Raw genomic sequence first — 15,256 nt, 5'->3', positions numbered from 1 at the left:
TGGAAGATATGAAGTTAACCCAAATTATAACAGGATTACCAAGACTTTAAGGGTATATAATAAACGTAATTTGAAAATGAATGCTCAAGCTTACTCCTAAATTATGTAACAATGAATAATCTTAAAGTTTATTTTATTTTAATATAAGACCATTTGAATTAATCAATTTGTAGTATAATCCACAAATAGCACACAAATATCTAAAATATTTTGGAAATTATTTTGTGTCTATAAATAACCAATACAAATACTTGGTAAAAACATACATTACCCTCCATATGACTAAACGCCTATTAGTCAGGTGACAATTTCTTGGTCTGGGCAGTCTATAAACCTCCGGCTAACAACTAGCATAACGTTTCTTAATAAGCTTGTAATTCGTGTTCTGTTGATTTACTTACTCTCCGAACATATAGCTACATTAGGGTTCACACACGTCAACCGAGAAACTCCGCTTGTTTTTAATGTTCCATTCTCTGCCACCAACTGCTTTTGTAATTATTCTCCTCTATACCATTATATTATATTGGATGCAAGCGAATTATTCATCTGTCATTATTCATCACCAATGAGGATACTAGTTTTTATGAGTTAACTTCTGAGGAATTTTTAAATAATTGTGTATCAAACTATGTAGAAAAAGTTATTGTTCGTAAGGGATTTAATTGTATTTATTTATTGTATTAGGAATAAAAACCAGTTTTGTATGTAAAACCAATAAATAAAATAACATGTTTTTATTAATGTCATTACTCAAAATAACAGAAGCTGCGTTTGTATACCTTAAACAAATGGTTTTTTCGTTGGCTTTATTTTAACTTTTGATCTTAACCAAATTAAAATGTGTGATATCTTTTGATACGGATTTTATTTTTTTAAATTAATTAATTAATATTTTAACCTTTACTTTTGTTTATTTCTATGATATCTATATATATATATATGTGTATATATAGTACCTACATAAATAAACAAGCTTAACAAGTGCACTGAAAATTTAAACTCAAAACTTGATCGAAAAGAATCAAACTATATATTGAGATAACGCCATAAATAATTATATATGTTATTTTAAATTGTAAAATATAAATTTATATTGACAAAATTAAATCTACATTAATTAGTCCAAATAATAATGAGTATGTGACTATTTTAATATTAATTATCATAGTCAAATGATTATACGGTTTGAAATGTTTGAATATATTTATATTGTTGTTCAATACAATTTTAAAATAACACTATTAACAATGTTACTAGAGTTACAATAACACTAATATGTCTATGTGTTATACTATACTGCTACTATACACAGTCACTTAATGCTTTAACCCAATAACTAATAAAGAATAAAGAATAATACAAATATTAAAATGTTAATATCATCAATAAGGGTATTAGTATATGATTCTGTAACTAAAATATAAAAAATAATTATCGATTTAATCAGTTTAAAAAGTCTGTACGGATTATTATGCATTGGGATTCAAAGTGTAAATTAAAAACGAAAATTCTTTCCTAGTTTTCTTATAGAAAGTAAAAATGAACTTAAAATAAAAAATGTATTTTATTAGAGAATGACTCACGTAAAAGTACACAAATACCATACATTCACTTATATTATTACTGTTTTTTTTTCTCCAGATTTCTAGAATGTAAAATTCACTTTTTTTATTGTTTAATGAGACGTAATTCAAACTAAATTAATGATTGCCTCCTTCAAATTCTTTTGAATGCATAGCAACCATTGTAATTTATATTCTACGTAGATTTAAAGCTTAAACTTGTTGTACAGCCATGCTATATTTTACTGTATTCATACAATATTTGATCAATGAAGTCAAGTCCATTTATAGGAAAAACTCGTCTAGTCGTCTTACAAAAAAAGTGGCATGAAAAGGTAAAAAAAATACTTATGCTTTGAATGCTTGAAGCCAATTTTTGTTGAAACAGTATATATTTTTTCAAATATATAAATAATAATAAACCTTAAATTCACTCAAAATGTACATAATATAATATAACATGCAATATAAGTTTTAATTATTTTATTTTTAAACACCAGGAGTATTAAGAGGACGTCACACCCGCATGTGTTGTCCCAGTCTTACAAATGTACAACATAGCAAAAACTGCTTGCGCGGGACAACTTTTATCTTTCTGTGTTTGTAGTAGTGGCTCCAAAATTTCTGAACATATAAAGTAGAAAATTATCTATGCAACAGCATGCCTATATTTTAGATAACATAAATACAATAAAAGTTATTTTCTTCTAAACATTTTGTTTTTTTGTTTTTTTCATTTGCTTATAAAAAATGATTTGATAGTGAAATTAAAAAAAAGCACGCTATTGCAAAGATAAAGTTCTTCTTTACGTGTTGTGAAAATTTGGTAGTTCTACAACAAATATGGTGCGAGAAAAGTTGTCCCGCGCAAAACAGTTTTTGCTATGTTGTACATTTGTAAGATGGAGACAACACATGCGGGTGTGGCGTCCTCTTAATGGCAATTTCGCTATGAATATTATGAGAAATAACTGAAAACTTGCGATAAACACATGAAGAGACGAATGCATTACGGCAATACCTACTCGACGGTGAAGTTTACTCAGGAGAGACGGACAAAATAGGTTGGGAGGGGCTTGATGGCTTGATGTCGTTTATGCAACACCTATATTATGTAGGTCTCTCTTATCACAGTTCTAGTAGTAGGTTTTGAGAGTATACTTCGGGTAGGTCTGTAACGAGTGTCGAACGACAGCTAACGGCGCTCGACGACAGTGCTAAAATTAGTCATACCGCCGCACCGATTCGTCCGAGGGTAGTTTTCATTTTGGCGAATCACCCGAAATCACATATTTTTTTGGTGACACTTATATGGACAACTTATATGTCTAATGTCTCGACTGGGTAAGCTTATATATTTATATATTTGACCGAAAGTCATATGGCTATCTAACATGTCTATAATATATTTTCCTACCCATTTTTAGAATCATATAATCAATCTAAGATTAGTTGAACATGTTATTATTAGGTATGGTATTTTTTTTCTTGATATACAAAACCAAATTGTTTTGTGTATCTTCTATGGTATTAGTCAAAGTAAGAAAATTATGTTTTCTAACAATATACACAGCCTAATTGATAAAAATATATTCTATACTTGATTTTCTCTATGTTCTTCTTCTTATTATTTTTCTTAGGAATTAACTATTTTACTATCTTACGTAATATATAATTTTGTCTTCTGCAGGTTCCGCGAGTAAAATTGAACGTATTCATTCTACCCACTTTGAGTTTAAATCTATGTTTGCTTTTCTTTTTACACGTACTGCAGTACTTCTTATTTGATCCAATATTAAATACTTTAAGTAGGTACGTATATATAACAAAATTAAAGATGAATTCGTCTAAACTATAGGTTAATTTCTAGGCCAGACGATGTATGCTCTACTCAAGTAAATTTTTAGTCATTTACCCAAATAAATGACACCCTCTTGCGATACGTGATTTTCGTACTAATACTCCTATCACTAATTCCCCCTTCCATCAACAGTCGAGCTCAAGCCTGGTGCCAAACATTGCACTAAATCAGGAAAACGGTGTGCCCACCTACAAGATACGCTTTTCCGCGGCAATTCTAGCATCACTTACTCGTCTTACCCTTGAGTTTCAACTGTTAACTTCGTGGGTACGCTGTTTATTACCGGGCACGACTCCTGCTTCGGAGTGATCGCCAGCTCCGTGTTCCATGTCCATCAATACCACTATCGCCACCTAACTCCTTGTCTGTATAGACCTGCTCAGAACCATCGGGTATGACCACGGTGACGTTGCAGCATAAATCCTCCTCCAGATCGGTTTTTCCCAATCGTATAATTAATAGCAATACTCGTTAGGTTAAGCTAACACCGCCTTCACACAGATATTTTAAGTCTCAGGCGTATACTTGTACAGCTGGTAGAGACCGACAGTTTCACCAACCCGCTGTTCTGCATCCCAACACATGTCCCAAGCCAAGCGCAAAAGTGACTTGCTCTGTCGTTCCACGACTTTTTCTGCTTTCTAAAGCACACTTTTTCTTAAGAATCTCTGCTGTAGCATCTGATCAGGTCTACTCAACGACCGCGGCGATGATAAGATCAGGATCATAATTGTTATTTAATGACTCAGGTCTTAGATATATAATGTTATCATACCTAAGACCTAACCTATAACCAATGTGTCGTTTATAAACTATTGTTTCGAATTTCAATATATATACTCTCCACAAGATACTATCTGAATAATAATATATAATATTTTAATAATAATCTCTGAAACAAGTGGATACGACATTTTGAAATACTAAGCTACCGGCATATCGATGGAGTAAGATACCGTACTTTTTTCGATATCCTTTAATAATTATACATGCTTTATTTTAACGATACATCGTATATAGAGAGAGCTTGATAAAATAATTTTATGACAGTAAATACCTATAGATGCCATTTTACAGCAAAATTATTATTATTGATATTGCTATCGTTGTAGTCAGTCGGGGCCTTCTTCCTTAAGAAATTCAACAAGCGCAGTAAATATTATATTATAACAGTTTTTTGAGCTGCAATGTTCTGTTGTTAGGTACGTCGCTATAGTTCGTATGGCGCACAAGTACACCGAGTACAGCATCTTCTTTTAATTCAAAAACTTGCACTTAGATTTATCAGCTTCTAGAGGCTTATAAGGATTATTAACAAAACAGTCAGAAAGAGTATTTTATAATCAAAAACTAAAAAAAATAGTACACGATGTTATGCAACAATTTTTTCTGAAAAGAAATTAGAAACAAATGTATCGAAATAAATATTTAAATAAATATTTCATTGTAAAATTATTAAAAATTATTAAAAATATATTATTAACCATAAGTTAATTTATCTAATTTCTATGGACAATTGTTTTAAAATAATAGCTTAATTTATTGCTTTTGGTTCGTTATTTTGAATTTAACATTTGTTTTGTCGTGGCTTTTATATTGAGTTAATTTGATATTTTACTACATTTTAACATCTAACTTTAGTTTTTACAAGTTACAAATTTTTGTGATTCAGAACTAATAATAATGGATACAATTCGTCAGCATTTGTATTATTTCATCATACGTGTATGTTGTTATATTAAATTAGTATTCATATACGATATTTTATATAATTTGTAAAATATAATAATTGTACAGACAAAATATACAAGTCAAATAAAATACTAACTAACAAATTTAAAAATACATAACTCAAACAAATTGCTTTCATAATTCTATAAATAATAAAAACAGGTTATAGCAAACAGCATGTTTACAATTTATTGAAATAAAAAAGTATTTACTCCATGTATTAAGTAAAATATGATTCCACATTAATAAAATAAACGGAGTTATTTGCAAACTTAAAGCTAATTCAAAAACTCTTTTCTACGAGTAATAATGTAACCTTATATAGTTTTGACAAGTCCACAACTGGAAATTTTCATTAGTTCCCTTTCAAAACAGTCACCTTATAAATAAAGATTCATTAAACAAATATTAAATTCAATTAACACAAAACATATTATTGTATTTGAGCTGCCCTAGTACCCTATCGAATTATTTTTCGATTTAATGGGAAAACTATAATTGTTTTGTTCAAAAATTGTCTAAACTTTAAACTTCATACGATTAAGAAACTTTGAATGCCTACGAAAATACTTAATAATTTAAGTTTGTACATTTATTTAAATTCATTAAATTAAAAATGAATAAACAATATTTTTGTTATACTCATAAAGTTATAATTATATTAATATAAAATATAAATCTTTTAATAGTTGTATTAATTACATTAATTTACCTAAATTTTTGCTAAATTTTTTTTTCTCATAAGTTCCGAAATTTTATTTTTATTTTCAAATATTATTATTTATTAAAATTGGCGTAACACAAAATTTGTATTCAAAAATATTTAGATGTTTAAAAAGTTATGACGTTGAAAGGACAAAAATTACTAATTGCTTTCAAACAGTAAAACATTCCCTCAATACTACCTATAACAGGGGATTGTTAAGTGTTATAATATTATTCATTGACATGTTTATTTTTAGGACAGTTGGCAACAAAACACAAATCGGCCATCATGTCTGCGCCCTAAATCAACAAATTTTGCATTAGTGACAACGTCCCTAAATGGACAAATCATTGGTTATTGTACCGTAAATAATTAACAAGGTATGTTTCAAAACTTTTTAAAGCACCCATAATTGTGTATTTAAAAATGACAGTAAGCTATTGAAAGCCAGTAGGTACCAAATAAAGTAAAGTTTTATTGTTAACAGAAATAAAACAACAAATAATTTTAATAAAATTAATTTTCAACGTATTATATTATACAACAAAGTTAATCTAAACTACAACTTCTTATTCTTGAAAATCAATTATTCATATTAAATTTAAAAAAAAACAAATGATTGTTTATGTTTGTTTAAAATGAAAAATTGTATATATATTTGACTAAAAACAAATTATTACACATTGTACATATGTTATGTACATTGAGCGTCATCAAGGGAAATTATTTTTATTAAAAAAACAAAACATGCAACTTAAAATCGTTCAAATAAATAGTTATGATCAAAAATTAAGTAGTTCCTAAGTCTATAAAAAAGGACGAGACATTTTTTTTCCTTATTACTATAGCTTTACTTCATCATACTCTACTCGTATATGACTACACTAAATTAGTTTAAAGAAGCCCATAGAAGCCTGAACAAATAAAAAGTCTATTTCCAATACAATACTGACAGTACTATTATATAATCATTCTATTGTATAATCAACATTAGGTATACACTACAAACCACAGCTAAATATGAGTTATTTATAAAACGAAATCCAAGAATTTTAATCGTAAAGGTTTATAGTTTGACTTGATTAAATTAATTAAATAATAATAAAAATATCACGTTAAATAAGTACTAATCTCATTCGTATTTTGAAAGTTATTACAATTCGTTATGTTATCAAATGTTAAAAATAAAAACAAGAAACAATCTTCTAGTCGTTGAAGCTATTTCACGTCAGTTGTTGATTAAGTAGGTATATCTAATTATGTAACTAGTACAAATAACCATGAATAGGTATAATTAATATAATGTATACATATTTACCCTATGTGAATCCTAAGACAGGTCAATATAATCTCCTCAATAAAAATATACTTTTAAAATAAAATAGTCGTTTAATTTTAACAAATCTAATTAGTTACTTCCTGAATCTTGTGGACAACCATAAAGACACAGCTTTTTCCACTTAACTCCTACAATGATGGACCTCCATTATGTGCTCATCCTCATTATCTATCTATATAGTGCTTCTTTGAGTACGAACATCCATAACTGACAAAAACCGATGTGTTACATAATATTAAGAACTATAAAAAATTGTATTTTTTCAAAAAAACAATGATACCAAAAAGTGTTATAGATACCACAAAAAATATCCGTGATCATTATCCCGATTTTCAGTATCGAGATTTATTTATTCATGATCCAATCGTTGTTATAGCAATACATTGGTGTGTAAAGTGATATAAAAAAAAAAAACACGATATTGTTAATTTCAGGGAATCGTGTTTGAACACACATACAGGTACACAAACACAGCGCGAGTCACACGTCCTATTCCACATCCTGTTCTATATCTAAATCGGAAAACCGTCGAAACGGTGAAAAAAAATTTTTGACGTCACGACACTACGGACAAATCTAAGCCGACATCTAATGACAACAATAGCATATTGTTCTGACAACATTGCACCGTTGCGTGTTTGAGTAACCCGGTGGATACCTGCGATAGCATCTATTATCGTGATTATCCACGTACTTATCAACCACGGGGACAACACATCAGAAGGTACCCACCATCCGTGCACTAGTATAAACTTTGTACTTTATTGTTCTCGCAGCCGCTTGTCCGCTTATATCCCGGTGCCATCCGTTAAGTTTTAAAAATGTTCACGTACCACTTCAAAGAAAAGCCCTTTCCAACACAGCAGTTGGTTTTAATGATTTGTAAATGACGGAAGGCTTTTACATGAGGAACTAAATAACTTTAAAAACTCGGTAATGATAATATTCTAACTTTCTTTTTCTAAACAATACTCTTTGCGTACAGCTCGTATTATTATTATTATGTATGAGCTTTATCACTATGGTCGAGAACCGCCATAATAAGTATAGGCAGTATAATAGTCGTTATGACTTATACTTTAATAACGTTATCAGCTGTTGTGCCTGCCAATTTATATTATATGTGGGTACTGGGTAGGTACAATACTGTTGTACATTACAAAAGCTGTACTTGATTATGCACTTGCACGAAATGACATTACGCGATCGTGATGTATAAGTGTATACATTTATAATAATAATATTATAATTTATAATACTCACAGTGAATGTGACGGACTTTATCCTCGGAGGACATACTTAAACTTGAGTACAATTATTATACTTAAGTCACGCTGTGCGTCGTGTACACTAAACTACACTCGCGGACACCGGCTAATATTAGTGATGGCGGAGGGTGAGGGAGGAGTGAAATAAATCAGTAAAACAACTTTTGAAAGAATAACTAAAATATAATTATGAATTATTTTCCCAAAGAAGCGGAAACGTTAAGAAGTCGTTGTCGTTGTCTTTCTCGAGGCGTCACTTCGAAGCGAGCGACGCAAATCAAGTGACTGAAGGCAAGCAAATTTTAACGGCTAAAAAATTATTACCACGCGTTGTACACGGATATCGAGTGTCGGACGGACGGCGCGAATGACGTAGGTAACGTCTGCAGGTTACCACGGTATAATACCAATGTCACGTGTATACCAATTATAGCGCGAGTGATGCAAGGGTAGTGATAACGGTAAGCCGGTATAAATATATATTAATAACAATAGCATACAACGGTGTGTGTAGGTGAGACGGCCGAGCGATTGTCGTGTGGTACGTTAGTTTTGTCGTCTGTCGGCGATCGTCCGGAAGACCGGAAACGAGATGCAACGATGGCCAGCGATCGACGGGATCGGCGAAACGACGTGCAACGACCGGCCGATGACGGTCGGCAGACGGTAATAATAATAATAATGATGTGACTCGGCCGCGGGGCGAGAGGTTGCGCCACGTTTATTGTACGCCGCCGCCGTCAAAATCGCGCGCGCCACCGCCGCGTGCTTCAAGTGTACTCGGCGGCGTCGTCGGCGGCGACGGCGACTACGACGGTAATAACAATTATTATTATTATTATTATTATTATTATTATTATTGTCCGTAACGCACGTGCGACGCGACGCCCGTGACGGACTCACCCTCAGAGACGCTACAATACAACATAGCTGGTACCTAGTAATACTATAAAGGGTGTGGGAGTAAATTATTTTATAATATGCGGGCATGACATATTATTATGACAACAGACTTGTGAGGCCCGCACTGGAAGAGGAGAGTGTTTAGTACGAGGGGAGGGGGGGGGCTTTCGTTTTATAGATGGGGTATGGGGCACCAGAGCTGTATGAACCATTATAGCCAGTGGTGGCGGACTATGCCGGCAGGAATTTGGCGACCGGGGTGTTCGTACAAAATATAATAATAATTGGAGAAGGTACTTCCGTTTATGGCTGTAGTAACGAAAAATATATTGAATAAAATAATTGATGTTTTCAACGTGACGCACTGTTCAAAATAAAAGTGATTTATTATATTAATAAAATAAAACTATAAACAATTATGCACATTATTTTAAAATTTAGTACAGGTATTCTATTTTATAAGGTGCGAAATGTGAGTTTTTCAGTAATAATTAGGTTCCTACTAATTTGAGAGCAACATGCTCTATAAAACTTCAAAACAAGCATGCATTAATTATACCCTACAAAATCACTAAAATATATACCCAGGACGAAACAAATTTGAAGAACGGTAATAATATATAATTTTCCACGGCTGAATTTTTTTCATAGTCTTCCACTGATTATAGCTGTAGTCGCACAACTCACAATCGTCCATTTACTATTTTTTATTTTAGACAAATTACAATATTTGCGATACTATAAATAGTTCTAATAGCAAAATAATAATCAAAAATAGATTAACTGTGTATTTTATTACCTGTACTTGTAAATGTCAATACACATAGGCATAGGTAGGCAGGTAGGCGGTAGCTAACCTACAGGAAAATATAAGGAGTGATTCCTCTTGATCCTTCCTTGAATACGCTCATGGTTAAATCCACACAATATCGCAATGACATAAAAATATATGAACAATATTATAATATTATACCATACGATCATAATATTACATTATTACTACCCCGCCGTTGTGGTTTTCGTTGTAGCTGCCGTTTTATTACGTTTCGGAGTAGTAATAATACCTATAGGCTTTAATATTATAATACCACGCACGCAGAGGTCGTCGTCGTCACCACTCACCAAGCAGCTACAGTAACGACGAAAGTTTTTGTTATAATTACTTACGTCGTGTGTGATAAAATTTAATAATAATAATAATATATTATAATGGCAATATTATTATTAATTATTATTATTGACCACACCAGACGAAATTGCGTTAGTACAACACTGCAAACCGTGTAATCACAGAGCAGGAACCTACGCCTATAACATGAACAATTATAATATTTCACAATATATTTAAACGTCATCGTATATTTTGTTATACAATAATGTACACACAGCACGATGTAGTATTGTTTATTGACTTCTTGTTAGAGGTTGTTTTACACGTATAACGTGGATAAGTGTACTTAGCTACCACGTGCCAGTGTGCCGTACCTACTATGGCGAGGTCTGCGTCGGGCCATGTACTCCGTCCAAACGAAAATGACAATATAATTATTATTGTTACATGGTAGGAAGTGTGCATAAAACATAATATAATATTATTATGTTGACGTCCTAAAATTGTGTATAATATACAAGTCATAGCCACGCAACTCTAGTGCTTTGTTGTAATCGGCGTTATTGTTATTGTTGTCGTCGTTATTATTGTTATGGTTATTATCATAATTATTATGATTACTTTTCACTTATATTATATAATAATATACATAATATATGTATTTATTTTTTACGAAAGTGCAATCCACATTCGCATAATAAGTGTTCCGAGAAAAAAATTCTTCCCATTTCTCCAACAGCTTGCATAAAATAGTCGATTTGTATCGGTGTGGCTGCAAACTTCTGAGTCATCGTAAAAGTTGAGTTTTCAAGTATTACACAACACAGCTTCTCAAAATCATATCTTGAAGTATAATATATTATCATCACGCATAAGTAATACTGTACACATTTCATTCCAAAACCATTTTTCCTTTGAAATAAATTAACTAAAAAGTGATGAGTAATACCTTTAAATATTTACATATCCCTAATGCATCGATATATTATTTAAAAATTATTTGGAGAACACTTATCATGTAATCTTCTTAAGAATAGTATTTAACTCGATGTTTTACTGTTTTAATGTCTCACAATGTATTTTTTTTAAATGTCACATAATTGTGGATAATATTATCTTGAAAAAATAACTTCCGTGCATGATCATAGCAATTAAAAATCCAGGACACGACCATCGATTGTTTATATCTTTTCATTGGTGAATCAATTTAATTAATACCAAGGGGGTTATACACTCACAATAACGTTTAACGAAAAGTTTCAATGACACGAAACTATACAAATAGGATCATAGCTGGTAAACTTCAAATGTAAACCATTTACGGAAAGAAAAAAACAATAAAAAAATAAAAACGTTTGAGATTATGAAATTTTCTTCCAAGACAAATTTTGAATTACGGGCGTATAAAATATTATTATGTATTGATTTTGCATAATATAAAAATATTTTAAGGTCTTGAAATTTTATAAATGATAAAATATAGTTATATATATATATTATACATAGAACTTTGTATAAAAGATAATAAGCCCAAATATAAAGCTCCCATTCGAGTATTTCAATTTGGTTTAGTGTAGTTGGTGAACTCTCATTCTGGCTTTTTACCATATTCTATATTCTATCTATACATACATTCAAAATGTCAATAGTTTAAGAGTTCAATAGTACAAAGTTTATTTTCAAAAAAACTCGTGTTAAGGGTTTTTCGTGTTAAATGGAAAATCGTACGTGAAAGAATAAAAATAACTATATGTATAACCTTTTTTATGTTTATATTATAATTTTTAAGATTAAATAAATCACAAAAACAAAACGTTAGGTTCCAAAAAATTAACAAAAAATAAATAGTTAAAAAATATATGTATGACATATCCACGGTATATTTATATAAATACTAGTATAAAATTTAAAAATATAATTTAATCAGTGCAGTAGTATAAAAACGTATAATATGTATTCAATATTGTATTGAGCAATGTGTTACCTCATATTGTATTTATTAGATTAATAATCTAAATATTTAATATTTAATAATCTTTGTCTTTAGTCATTTTCTCAATTTAAATATTTCATAGCTCATTAAAAATAAACATAAAAAAGGTTTCCAATTACTTATAATTTGGCTTTCGTGGTACATAGATACATTATACCTACACCTGAATTTTGCTTGAAATATTAGTTATAATTTTATAAACTAATCAGCTATAATGTGGTGACTGTGAATAATATTGTAAGGCCGATGTATACAGGCGTGTTTGACCGATTAATCAAATTAATTGACTTTGGAATAATGGTAATAAATTAATGTAAACGCCGATGGTATGATTACCTTATAATAATTAACTCAAATTTACTACCAAAATATTTATAAAAAATCGTTTTTTTTTTTTTAATAATCCGCGTCCTACTCACTTTGTTATCTAGTTGTTTAATTTTAGTACAACCATTATAAATCATATATTATGGGCAAATGTATATTGAACAATAAATAATACACACGATTTAAATGTTCATAACACGGGTGGCACCAGTGGCAGTCTGGCCCACTCAGCTGCCAGGTGATTGCCGAGGACCCTTAGATATTTTTCAATATTGAAGACACATAGCCAAATTAAAAAATGTATATCATTGTATATCATTTATGTGTCATAAGTAGGACATTTCAAATTATTTTTGAACTTACAAAAGCCTGGTTTCTTCAAAACATTGTGAGTAGCATTGAAATACACGTGAACACATCAAGTTAAGTGTGAACAAGTATTTTCAAAACTTAACATTTTAAAAACTAAACTTAGTTCTTTGATACTCAAACAATATCTGGATCCTAAAACTTGTCTGTTTGTTGAAGAAGGGGTATCACTACATTTATAAACAAAGATAAAGTTATTAATTATATTATATTACCTTCCATAACCTTCCAGAAACGCATTTTAAAACTTAATATTTTAAAATAATTCATATTTTGTTTAATTATGTCATGTTATTTATGGTGTTGAATTTTTTTATAGTAAAATATATTAGGTATCAATTTCTATTTGATGTGTAATTGTTTGTTGGGGGCGATAGGGCCCATTAAAAATTATGGGACACCATTACACCAATGACCAAATCATGAACCAGACCGACACTGAATGGCACAACAGTGTATAGTCTTTATATATTAAAAACATGAACATGATGACACATGGATACATAAGTACTTATAAAAAATAAACAACTAAGTTCGTTCTGTGACACACGAATTTAATATTCACCTTTTTTCAATTATTTTAATTTTATTTCAAAAATACTAACATTTTACACATACAACGGATTGATCACTAAATTGGTATTTACCGAAAATTTGATTTAAAATAAATGATAGAAATATGCACTTCTTCAATTATATTTTTAGGACTGTATTAAAAAATTCAATAAATGTATAAATGTATTCACCCAGTATATTATGTCGAACAAATATTTTTGTAAAGAAAAATGGACTAAATATAAATTTAATGTGAAAAATTGTGACTATAAGAATAATACTATGAAAAGTATACGGAGTAGATTCCAAAAAAAAGAAACAAAATTAATATGTAACGCAATAAAACGCAATCACATAACTAAAATATCGTTTAAGAATATTTCTTTAATTTTAGGAGCTTTTATTTTTCTAGTCAAGTTATTGATCGTTTTATATTATATTATATTATATTTTAAAACGATCGATAACTCGTTTTATATTATATTATATTATATTTTAAAACGATCGATAACTTGACTAGAAAAATAAAAGCTTCTAAAATTAAAGAAATATTCTTAAACGATATTTTAGTTATGTGATTGCGTTTTATTGCGTTACATATTAATTTTGTTTCTTATTTTGGAATCTACTCCTTATATTATAATTAACATTAAAAATAAGTATCAATAACGATTTCTATCCTAGTAGTCGCTAATACAATATGATGTTTAATATGATTTGCATTACAACTGATGAAATTTAAAGTTAAAGTAAAAGTTAATAACAAATAATAAAATATAACATAAGTTCACACCGTTTTCACCTTAACATATTGATAAGATTGAACCAAAGAAAAATAAACATTTGAGTTTAAATACCTAACTACACGAACGCGAGTATCAATAATTCTGTGTTTTAATTCAATTCAATTTGTAATAATAATATTAAAGATGTCATTATCATTTTAAATACATAATTATGAATTACATTATAACTAAAATTAGTAATCTGCTGTAGTCTGAAGGGATATGTTTTTACTATTAAAGGAATTGGAAATAACGGTTACAATAATTTTAGACGGACAATACTAACTGCCCAAAACTTATCAACCACAAGCTTATGATAGAAACAAATGCATTTAAATTATTTGTTACAGTCATCCAAACAACTCCATAAAAACAACAATAATAAATAATTATACCAAAAACTCACTCCTTGTTCTCCTTTGTAAATCTAACCTAACCTAACCTAACCTAATAGGAATGGGTGTCACGACCTGCTCCTAGACTAACCTCAAAATTCAATAGACAGAGGACAGATATATACAGATAAATCTAATCTTGTACTATCACTTATGCTTATTATTCTAAAATTGTATAGACCGTATGAATCAAATAAAAAACAAAAAAATTGTTTGTTAAGAAATATTTGAAAATTTAAAATAATTGTATTTATCAAAAAATTACTTACATAAATAAAAAATAATTTATCAGCATAATTTAAACATGTTTATAATCCTAGTGAATAGGCTGAAAATATATACTACAGT

At 29.7% G+C, this 15,256-nt stretch overlaps 1 protein-coding gene across 1 annotated transcript in view; it reads right to left on the bottom strand.

The window, feature by feature from the left end:
- The window catches only part of LOC111034868 (prolyl endopeptidase FAP), a 236,950-nt gene extending 227,845 nt beyond the window's left edge, over positions 1 to 9,105 (bottom strand). The window contains exon 1 of the mRNA XM_022316311.1: positions 8,466 to 9,105. The gene's annotated coding sequence lies outside the window, so the exon portion shown is untranslated. The remainder of the gene's footprint in view (positions 1 to 8,465) is intronic.
- Between the last annotated feature and the right edge of the window lie 6,151 nt (positions 9,106 to 15,256).

The sequence above is a fragment of the Myzus persicae genome, unplaced genomic scaffold (genome assembly GCF_001856785.1).
Source record: "Myzus persicae strain clone G006 unplaced genomic scaffold, MPER_G0061.0, whole genome shotgun sequence".
NCBI lineage: Eukaryota > Metazoa > Arthropoda > Insecta > Hemiptera > Aphididae > Myzus > Myzus persicae.
Note: the sequence above shows the minus strand (reverse complement) of the source record. Positions and strands in the feature narration are given on the sequence as shown.